This window comes from Lithobates pipiens, unplaced genomic scaffold (assembly GCF_037356315.1).
Source record: "Lithobates pipiens isolate NorthernLeopardFrog02 unplaced genomic scaffold, aLitPip1_a1.2 Scaffold_8, whole genome shotgun sequence".
Lineage (NCBI taxonomy): Eukaryota > Metazoa > Chordata > Amphibia > Anura > Ranidae > Lithobates > Lithobates pipiens.
Genome location: NW_027507903.1, coordinates 560,165,381 through 560,175,200, shown reverse-complemented (window position 1 = coordinate 560,175,200; position 9,820 = coordinate 560,165,381). Strand labels below are relative to the sequence as shown.

The 9,820-nt window shown below is 48.5% G+C and overlaps 1 protein-coding gene across 1 annotated transcript in view; it reads left to right on the top strand.

Annotated features, from left to right (window-relative positions):
* The first annotated feature begins 4,649 nt into the window (after positions 1–4,649).
* Positions 4,650–9,820, top strand: part of LOC143960972 (carbohydrate sulfotransferase 9-like) — an 89,398-nt gene continuing 84,227 nt past the window's right edge. The window contains exon 1 of the mRNA XM_077470047.1: positions 4,650–4,824. The gene's annotated coding sequence lies outside the window, so the exon portion shown is untranslated. The remainder of the gene's footprint in view (positions 4,825–9,820) is intronic.

Here is a 9,820-nt window from a genome sequence, read left to right as displayed (position 1 = left end):
AACTTTCCGGGTGTACCGGCAGCAACCGAAACGCAGACTCAATGTCCGATTTTGCCATGAGTGCTCCCCTCCCAAAATGCCGCACCCAACCCACCGCCGCATCAAAGGAAGTGTAAGACACCGTGCAGGCTTCCGGGTCAATCGCGTCATTCTCCGAACCCCCTTTCGGAAAAGAAAGGTGGTGAATAAGCCAAAACTTGTTAGGTTCCTTCTTAGGCACTACCCCCAAAGGGGACACCACCAGATCCGGCAACGGCAGATCCGAGAAAGGGCCACTCATCCTCCCCAACGCAACTTCTTTGGCCAATTTTTCCGAAACCACCCCCGGATGTAACAGCGCGGATCGCAAGTTCCGAGCCATCGGCGGAACCTCAGCCATGGAACACGGAATTTTAAAACCCACCGCAAAACCCTCCCCCAACACTCTCGCCGCCTCCCTATTCGGGTACCTATTTAGGAAAGGACGCATCCTTTCCACCTTCACCGGCGTTGTCCCTCTTAAAAGCAGCGTCTGCGCCGCGCTTACCCCGCTTGAAGCAACGGGACAGTGCGTGGCTCCCCCCACATCCGGAACACTCGTGCCGGAAACGACAGGACCCTCCAAACTTGCAAGACCCCTCGTTAAATTGCCAGCACACCCCAAACTTCTTGCCAGCCTGAAGTCCCGAAGCGGGGGTTCCCCCGCCCCCCCCCCTGAAAAAACTGCGACGGCGCCCTCGCCGACGACATCAAGCGCATCCAAAGGCTGATATCCTTGTGATCCCACCTGATATCCGGCCGAACTGCCCTCCGCTGCCGAAATTGCTCGTCGTACCTTAGCCACGCTGAGCCCCCATAAACCCTATGCGCCTCCCCAATGGTGTCCATATAGCAAAAGAGAGCCGAGCAATGCTCCGGAGATTTCTCTCCGATCACGCTGGCCATGATGGCGAACGCCTGCAGCCAGTTCGTGAAAGTCCGCGGTATAAGCCTATACCGCCTCTTCTCCTCGTCGTCCTTCATGGAGTCATCAGGCTTGACCCTATCCAGATTAAATTTTTCTAGGGGCAGCAAGGAAAATATCTCCACATACTCACCCTTGGTGATCTTGTCCCGCACTTCCTGCTTCAGATGTGCGCCCAACGGCCCCTCATAGCACACATACACCTCGCACTTTGCGGCGTCTGCTATCCTAACCACATCCACCCTGGGCGCCGCTGCCGCCTCCCCCTTCTTTTCCACCCCCGGAGTACTTACCCCAGCGTCCCCCGTCGTTGAAACCACCAGAGGCACAACCACCGGCGGAGCCGCTGCCAAAGGTGCAGAGCCTTCCTCCCGCGGAGTCCCCTCCGGCCGTTGTGCCTCCTGTTGCGCGCTCGCCCCCACCGGGGCCCCCTAAACCTGCTGGGCCCCCAGCACACCACTCAACAAGGGAAACCCCACGCCGCCCACCTGCGTCTGCGACCCCAGCCCCAGGTGTCCCCCCGGACCCCCAACCCAAGGAGCCGCCCCTGGGTGGACCCCCGTGGCCCCGGCCACAAACAGTTGAATCAGAACCTGGATTCCCCCCAAGAAGGATTGGAAATGATCGTGTGACCCGCCGGTGGCGGGCTGACCGCCCGCCCCCCACGGGCCCACTGCGTCAGGCCCAACACCACCCCCAATAGCCCGCACATCCCCCCCAACAACCCCACACAAAGCAGCATCAAAATCACTATGCGAGAGATGGAAAGTCTTACCTGGCTGCCTGGGTCTGTTCCCGTCAGCCGCCGCTCCGGATGCTCCAGCCACCGCGACGCCGCCCCGGATCTCCTCCTCCGAACCCGATATCTCACCTTCCGAACGCTCTCCTGCCGTAGGTAGCAGAGGCGTGTTCAGCCTGCCGGGCGACTCCACCCCAGCGGCCGTGGATCGACAACTGCTTGTAGAAGCCCGTACACCGTCGTCCCGTCCCCTGGCTCCACTCCGTGCGACCGCCGCCATGCGACTCCTCACCGGTCCCCCAGCTCTCCCCCTCTCTTCAGCCGCCAATCTTCTCCCATCCGACCGTCCGGACCTGCCCGCAGCGTCTGGTTGCTGGCGCATAGGCGTGACACTTCGTCTCCCACGCCGGGTCCCCCCTGCGGCAAAGACGCCGCGCTTCCACGGGTGACCGCCGTCCCCTCCTGCACTGACCTCGCCGGCGGGGAGCTGGCTCCTTTCGCATCTCCAGCCTCGCTCCCCGAGCCCCTCCCATGAAGAGGATTCCGCCCGGACCCCCCAGGCACTGTGGCGCCCGAACGTTTTGCAGGGGGGGGCCGGCGGGTCCGTCACCGGGCTCCTAGGGTGGCGCTGGGCTCTGGTGGAGGGGCCTGGGGAAAAACGTTCCGGCGGCCTGGACCGCCGAGCGCGTGGAGTTGCTTCCCCCCGTAACCGGCCCCCCTCCCGCCGCAGCGGTAATGGCCGCCACCTGGCTCTGCAGCCAGTCCGCCCCACGTGATGCCGCCGTGGCCCTCAGCCGCGAAAACAGCGCGTCCAGGTCCGACATGCTATGTCCCGCTGCGCTGTCCTGCAAAAACCCCCCACCGCTCAGGACACCCCCAACCGAGTCCAGACAGTCCCGCCGAGTACCCCCCGCCGTCTACAGCGCGCCTACCGCACAAACGCAGCACAATCACGGAGCAGGTCCTCCCTCTGTCAACTCTCCTGTAAACTGAACACCACGCTGCCGTCTCAGCTCCTCCCCTTCCTTTTATAATGCTCCGCCCCCCTTCTTCCTTCTTTCTCTCCGCCCTCCCCTCCTTACTTATCTTTATTTTATTAACCCCCTACGCTCTTCCCTCAGCATTCGTCATGTCAGGCCCTCCACCCAGCCTCTGGCTTAATTCCGTGCCTTTCTTGACATCAAGCTTATCTTATCTGCCATTCATACTTAGAGGGAATAAAATCTGTATATTTGGGGAACAGTACATAAGTTATCATTAATCAATTCTATCCTGCATAGATCAGACCAGAGAACACTCATAGCACACAGCACATTGTAATACAAAAACATTAACCCCTCCCTTCCCTCCCTGCACACAACCCCAATTGTTTGTGTGCCTAAATCCCATAACCATAGAATGTAAATGACCTCAGGGGGTCACTGAGGTGGAGCAGTACCATTTGAAAGTATTCAGGCAGGCCCTTGCACCACATGCTTTGGTGAATTCATCCATAAATATGAACACAAAAGAGGTAGGTATAGTCTGTATGGGTTTGGCAAAGTCAGCAGATAGAGAATTGGTATTGGTTGACTTAGCTGTTGGGGACGGGGATGGGGGGGGGTCCCAAATGAGTTTGGGCCCCAAAAAAAAGCCTCTTGTACTCTGCCTGAATTTAAGGACAACAATACAATATTTACACATTTTAGGGGGTGTTTAGGGTAAGCACTACAATGGAGCTGACAAAATACATTGTTAAGTGACAAGGCCCAGGATAGCATGCTGGGGGAGGTTAGTAGAGGCAAATATGCATGAAGGACAAAAAAAAGCATTAAAAGCTTACAGCATGCATGAGGACAAAGAGGACATTCACAGCTTATTATAATCATGGTAATTTTGGAATGATGAAATAAATACAATACATTAGCAAACATTAAATACATAGAATGTGATGTTAAAGGATAAAACTTACCTTAATATAGCCCTTCTACAGGACCTGAATAATGGCAGAACAGGTCTCTGGAATAATAATTCCCAGAGCCTGGGGGGAAATACCAGTCATTAACGTGATGTCCTGGAGACTTCTTCCCGTCGCCAGGACATCACGAGCCTCAATGTGCCTCTGCTTGGGAGTGATAGCTTGCCGCAAGCAGGTGTCTTACTTTGTAATATAAGAGGACAGCAAAGCCAACAGATGGTGAAAATGTGTTCTTGACGTTTGGAATTTCCGACAACATTTTTGTGACCGTGTGCATTGCAAGACCAGTTTGAGCCAACATCCTTTGGAAAAAAATCCACGGTTTTGTTGTCGTAAAGTCCGATCATGTGTACATGGCATAACACTCAACAGCCATCCTGGCTGTCTTTCTCCCTGGAGATTTGCCCGGCAGTGTTCTCCCACTGCCCCCTCCTTGCTCCCATGCCTCCTGGTCAGGATCCCTCCGTGTGTCATGAGAAGGTGCCTGTGAGTCATACAAGCCCCCCCGAGTCACTCAACCCTGACCCAGGAAAACACAGACTTGGCTGCCAGCCAAGCCTGACAAGTTTACCAACACTATCAAACAATCTAACTCTAGCTGTAAATTGGCAGTACCTGTAATAAATAAATTAAATGCAGAGTGGGTTTCTCTGCTTTTACTTTTAATAGGAAACCAAATGAAAGGACTGCCTTAGCTGGAGTACTGGGTATTACATTTTTTATTCACTCTAGATGGAAATATAAATATATATCTCAGTCTTTCATACAAGAATTAAAAATAAAAAAAAATAAAAAGTTCAGCCACAATTTTATTTTTCCTTGCTTGTGTTCCAAACAGTATTTCATTGAGTAGAAGCAGTATCAGGTTGCAATACCTCTGTTATAATGAAAGGAAACTCAATCCAATAATATAATTTGTAATGAGGCAAGAAATAAAATTCTACTACTTTAGGCTGACAAGCGAAACTGTCCACCTTACACGTGTAACAGCAGAAAGGTAAGGGTAGAAACATACTGGTGGTTAACATAATAGGATGATTGCAATAATGACATCAACATAGGGTTGCAGAAGGTGTGTTTCTGCATTCACAGTGAAAAGAGAAGAGTAGGTGTGGAAATGAGAAGAAGAGCTCACATCTCTACAGAGCAGGTGGACAAAACAGATGCTTAAGAAGTAGAGCTTAGGTAAGCTGCCTGGAATTTACACATTTCTTTCATATCTCTATCTATCTACTGTATGTATATATACAGTATATATACGTCCGGTAGTGGGTTTGTTTAGTGCCAGTGGATCGCACCATTTTGAATGATCTGGGAGGTGCGAGTGAGGGGGCCAAGTCTGCTTGTCGCCCCCTCTCAACATTTTGACCACCACCAGCCACCGCTGCTCGGGACAGATGAGTATTCAAACAAGGGGTTATGTTTACACAGGTGAGGGTTTGTTCTGAGGTCACAAGGAAGGTTAAGTTTAGGCTTATAGTGTGTGGGCTAGTTTTAGGGTTAAAGACAGGATTAGTGTTAAGGTGGATATACAATATAAGAAAATCAGGTTAATGATTGTTTGGTTTTCCTTAATGTTTCACAGAAAGCTAAAACTGGGGATGGAAATAACTGTATCTGATTTTTCTTGTATGAAAACCGTACACATTAAATGAAAATCGTTAGTTCTGTTCACATACGAGAACATTTTTGGAGTTTGTCCGTTTGGAATTTTTTATTTAGAAAATCTGAATGTTGAAAGTTGTGTATACACTAAAGGAAAATCGAAAATTGACAGAATTTCTCTTCTGATATTCTTATAGTGTGTACCTTACTTTAGGGTTGAGGTAACAGAGGATTAATGGGAGGATTGGAATAAATGTGAGGGTTATTGTTAGGGCTTGTGTGAAGGTTAGTTTTAGGATTAAAGGTAGGATAATGCCCCATATACACGATCAGAAATTCTGCCAGCAAAAGTCCGATGAGAGCTTTTGATCGGGAAAATGCGATCGTGTGTATGCTTCATCGGACTTTTGCTAGCAGGATTTCGGCCAGGAAAAGATTGAGAGCAGGTTCTCAATTTTTCGGTCAGAAAAAGTTTGGATCGGAAATTCCGATCGAAAATTCCGATCGTCTGTACAAATTCCGACGCGCAAAATTCCTATGCATGCTCGGAAACAATTTGACGCATACTCAGAAGCACTGAACTTAATTTTCTCGGCTCGTCGTAGTGTTGTACGTCACCATGTTCTTGCCGGTCGAAAGTTCAGCAAACTTTTGTGTGACCGTGTGTATGCAAGCCAAGCTTGAGCGAAATTCCTGCCCCGTACACACAAGCGGATTTTCCGTCGGAAAAAAACTTGGATGGTTTTTCCGACGGAAAATCCGCTTGTGTGTACGGGGCATTCGTTTTAGGATTTTTCAGGTGCTTTAGCATCATAAAAAGCGTCTGTAAAGCGCTTGAAAGTAGCCGCAACTGCAATCCCAATGTAAAAGCCCCCGTGCTTTCACACTGGGGCGTTTTTCAGGCGCTTTAACTTTAAAAAAAGCGCCTGTAAAGCGCCTGAAAGAAGCCGCAACTGCAATCCCAATGTAAAAGCCCGAGTGCTTTCACACTGAGGTGCTGCGCTGGCAGGGCGTCAAAAAAAGTCCTGCAAGCAGCTTCTTTGCAGCGCTTTTGGAGCGGTGAATACACTGCTCCTAAAGCACCCCTTCCCATTTAAATCAATGGGAAGGGCATGCAAAACGCCTGAAAAGCGCTTTTTGCAGCAGCGTTTTGTGGGGGGTGCTTTTAACCCTTTATTTGGCCACTAGCAGGGGTTAAAAGCGCCCAAATAGCGCTCGCAAAACGTTGGTAAAGCGCTGCTTGTTTAAGCGTTTTTCGGGTGCTGACATTGTGAAAGGGCTCTTAAAGCACTTGGGCTTTCACATTGGGATTGCAGATGAGGCTTCTTTCAAGCGCTTCACAGGCGCTTTTTTTTTAACGCTAAAGTGCCTGAAAAACGCCCCTGTGTGAAAGGGGTCTAAAGGAAATCAGACAACAAAAGTTGTATAGTGTGTATGGGGTCTAATTCTTTTTGAGGACCAGTTCACTGGAGGCACTATTGCTTTCTGGAGGGTGTGGAGATCCCTGGAGTAGATTAAGCTCCTAAACCCACCGGGAGAGGTCTGAAGATCTATGGCTGCCCAGTTAAAGGGCAATGTGTTTGTATATACAGGATTGAGGTGAGCAGCTAAGGTAATTGGTGGTGGATTACACTACATTTATGTTTAACCATTATCACTAAAGATTGTTTTTAGAAACTGAGCACCTTTGGAGTTTATCAACTAAACTGTGGATTGGACTTTTGTACGTATTATATTTTTTTCACATATGTGCACTTTACATTGTGGTATTTATTATTAGTTTGATTTTTAATACATGTCCATGCAAGTCATTTGTTTGCACGTGAATTAATATCATTTCACTTTAAACTGTTTGGTCATATTGCATTGAAGTTGAGTTTCTTTTGAATATATTGTAATTGCACTGCACTTTTTCAAAGAATAATTACCGATGGTGCAAGAACACATGGCAGTGCTGGCTGCAATCTGTTATATGGGGTTTTTCTTTGTGTTAATCATTTGCACTATCACTAGGTAGTGCAGAGACAACAATACTTTATTACTACTTTGACTCATAAGGGTTATGTACTAAAGTTTTAAAGGAAAGTGCAAAATCTGTTGCAGCTCTTAACCACTTGCAGACCGGACCATTTTGCTGGTCAAAGACCAGACCACTTTTTGCGATTCGGCACTGCGTCGCTTTAACTGACAATTGCGCGGTCGTGCGACGTGGCTCCCAAACAAAATTGACGTCCCTTTTTTCCCACAAATAGAGCTTTCTTTTGGTGGTATTTGATCACCCCTGCGGTTTTTATTTTTTGCGCTATAAACAAAAATAGAGCGACGATTTTGAAAAAAACGCATTATTTTTTACTTTTTGTTATAATAAATATCCCCCAAAAATATATAAAAAAAACATTTTTTTCCCTCAGTTTAGGCCGATACGTATTCTTCTACATATTTTTGGTAAAAAAAATCGCAATAAGCGATTATTGATTGGTTTGCGCAAAAGTTATAGCGTTTACAAAATAGGGATAGTTTTATAGCATTTTTATTAATAATTTTTTATTATTTTTTTTTTACTAGTAATGGCGGCGATCAGCGATTTTTTTATTGTGACTGCGACATTGTGGGGGACCCATCGGACATTTTTGACACATTTTTGGGACCATTGTCATTTATACAGTAATCACTGCTATATAAATGCAGTGATTCCTGTGTAAATGACACTGGCAGTGAAAGGGTTAACCAGTGGGTGGCAGTGTAGGGGTTAAGTGTTCCTAGGTGTGTGTTACTAACTGTGGAGGGGTTGGGCTTTCATTTAGTGAACACTGATCTCTGCTCCAATTACATGCAGCAGAGTTCAGCGTCACTAGTTGCTAGGCAGAATGGAGAAATGTTTACACAGCATTTCCTCCATTCGGCAGCTCCGTGAGACGATCGCGGGGATGCCCGCGGTGATCGAGTCCGTGGGTCCCGCGACCGGACTCTTGGGGGTCCCGACCAGCGCGGGAGCGCGCCGCCGGCGGCGCGCTCCCGATGGCAGGGTGGCATTGAATATTGGATGTACCTGTACGCCAATATGCCTGCCCGTGCCATTCTGTCGACGTACATCGTCGTGCGCTGGTCGGGAAGTGGTTAAAGTGGTTGTCTAATGAAAACAACTTAATTGTGAGCCCTCTAATTCTTTTAAAAAGAAATTAAAGCTACTTTCACACGGAGTCGCTTTACAGGCGCCCGAGGGCTTTCACACTGCAGTGCACTTGCAGGATGGTAAAAAAGTCCTGCAAGCTGCATCTTTGCAGCGCTGTAGGAGCGGTGTATACACTGCTCCTAAAGCACCCCTGCCCATTAAAAACAATGGGGCAGCGACGTCAAACTGCCTCTTTGCGGGTGGTTTTAACCCTTTTTTCGGCTGCTAGTGGGGTAGTTTTAACCGCTAAAACAACTGTCGATTTACCAATGACGCTGCCCGCCCCAGTCTGAAAGTAGCCGTAATGTCCCTTGTTTCTAGGGGAGCCATTTTTCCTCAAAAGGAGGGTGATATAATGATCCCCATTGCAATTAGCTAGGGTGTTCTAGGAAGGCAGTATACAGCGCTCCCAAACCGTCCCAAAGATGTTGTTTGCAGGACTTTTTCTAACGTCCCACAAGTTCCACTCGGGTGTGAACGCATCCATTGCAATGAATGGGAGGCAATTTTCCGGCACATTACAGGCATTATTTCTAGCGCTAAAATGCCTGAAAACTGCCTCAGTGTGAAAGGGGTCTTAATCCTTTGGTTGGCAGACCCATGGTTGCAGGCAGTGGGTCCTTAAATGGACATTTGAGCCAGCGGGTAGGTTACCTGCTACAGCCTTTGATTACTGAGTTGATAGGTTATCTGAGGCATCAAACAGCTACTAGTTATGTTACAAGATTCTGTTTGGCAGTCCAGTTATCTTTGGATTACTTGTGATGTAACATGTTTGTATTCATTGATTCCACATCCTCTGGGCATACAGGCAGTTTCTTCTTTTTTGAAAAATCATAGTATTTATTTATTAGTTCAGAATTAGATTAGAATGCAAGCTGGGAAGCTGATTCGCCTGCATGTAGGGCATGTGCAGGGCACAAAGGATGCACTTGCACACACTGATTTGTTTCTGTCCTCCCTTCCTGCATTTTAACTGGTAGGGATCGGAGGATGGTGGATGGTGCTTTTTTCAGCACACCCGCATCACTTCTGGTTTCCTGGCTCACTGCAGTGTGGGGTGGACATAAATGGACGGACTGAGACTGCCAGCGCAGCTGCATAAATGGCAGCGGTAAGCCCCTATGCAGGGCAGTAACTAGGCATGGATGGAGGAGAAGTGGCTCTGTATAGATGCAGGGACTGAGGGACGAACTTGGAGTTGGAGCAGCTCATCCTCTCAGTAACAAGCAAATGCAGGGAAGTAAGGGCACTTTCACACTGCTAGCGCCCGGACGTCGCGGTAAAGCAATTTACCGTAGTTTTAGTTGCACTATTCGGCCACAATTAGCTGCACTATTCGGCCGAAAAAGGGCTAAAACCGCTCGCAAAACACTGCTGCAGCGGCACTTTGCTGGCAGTTCA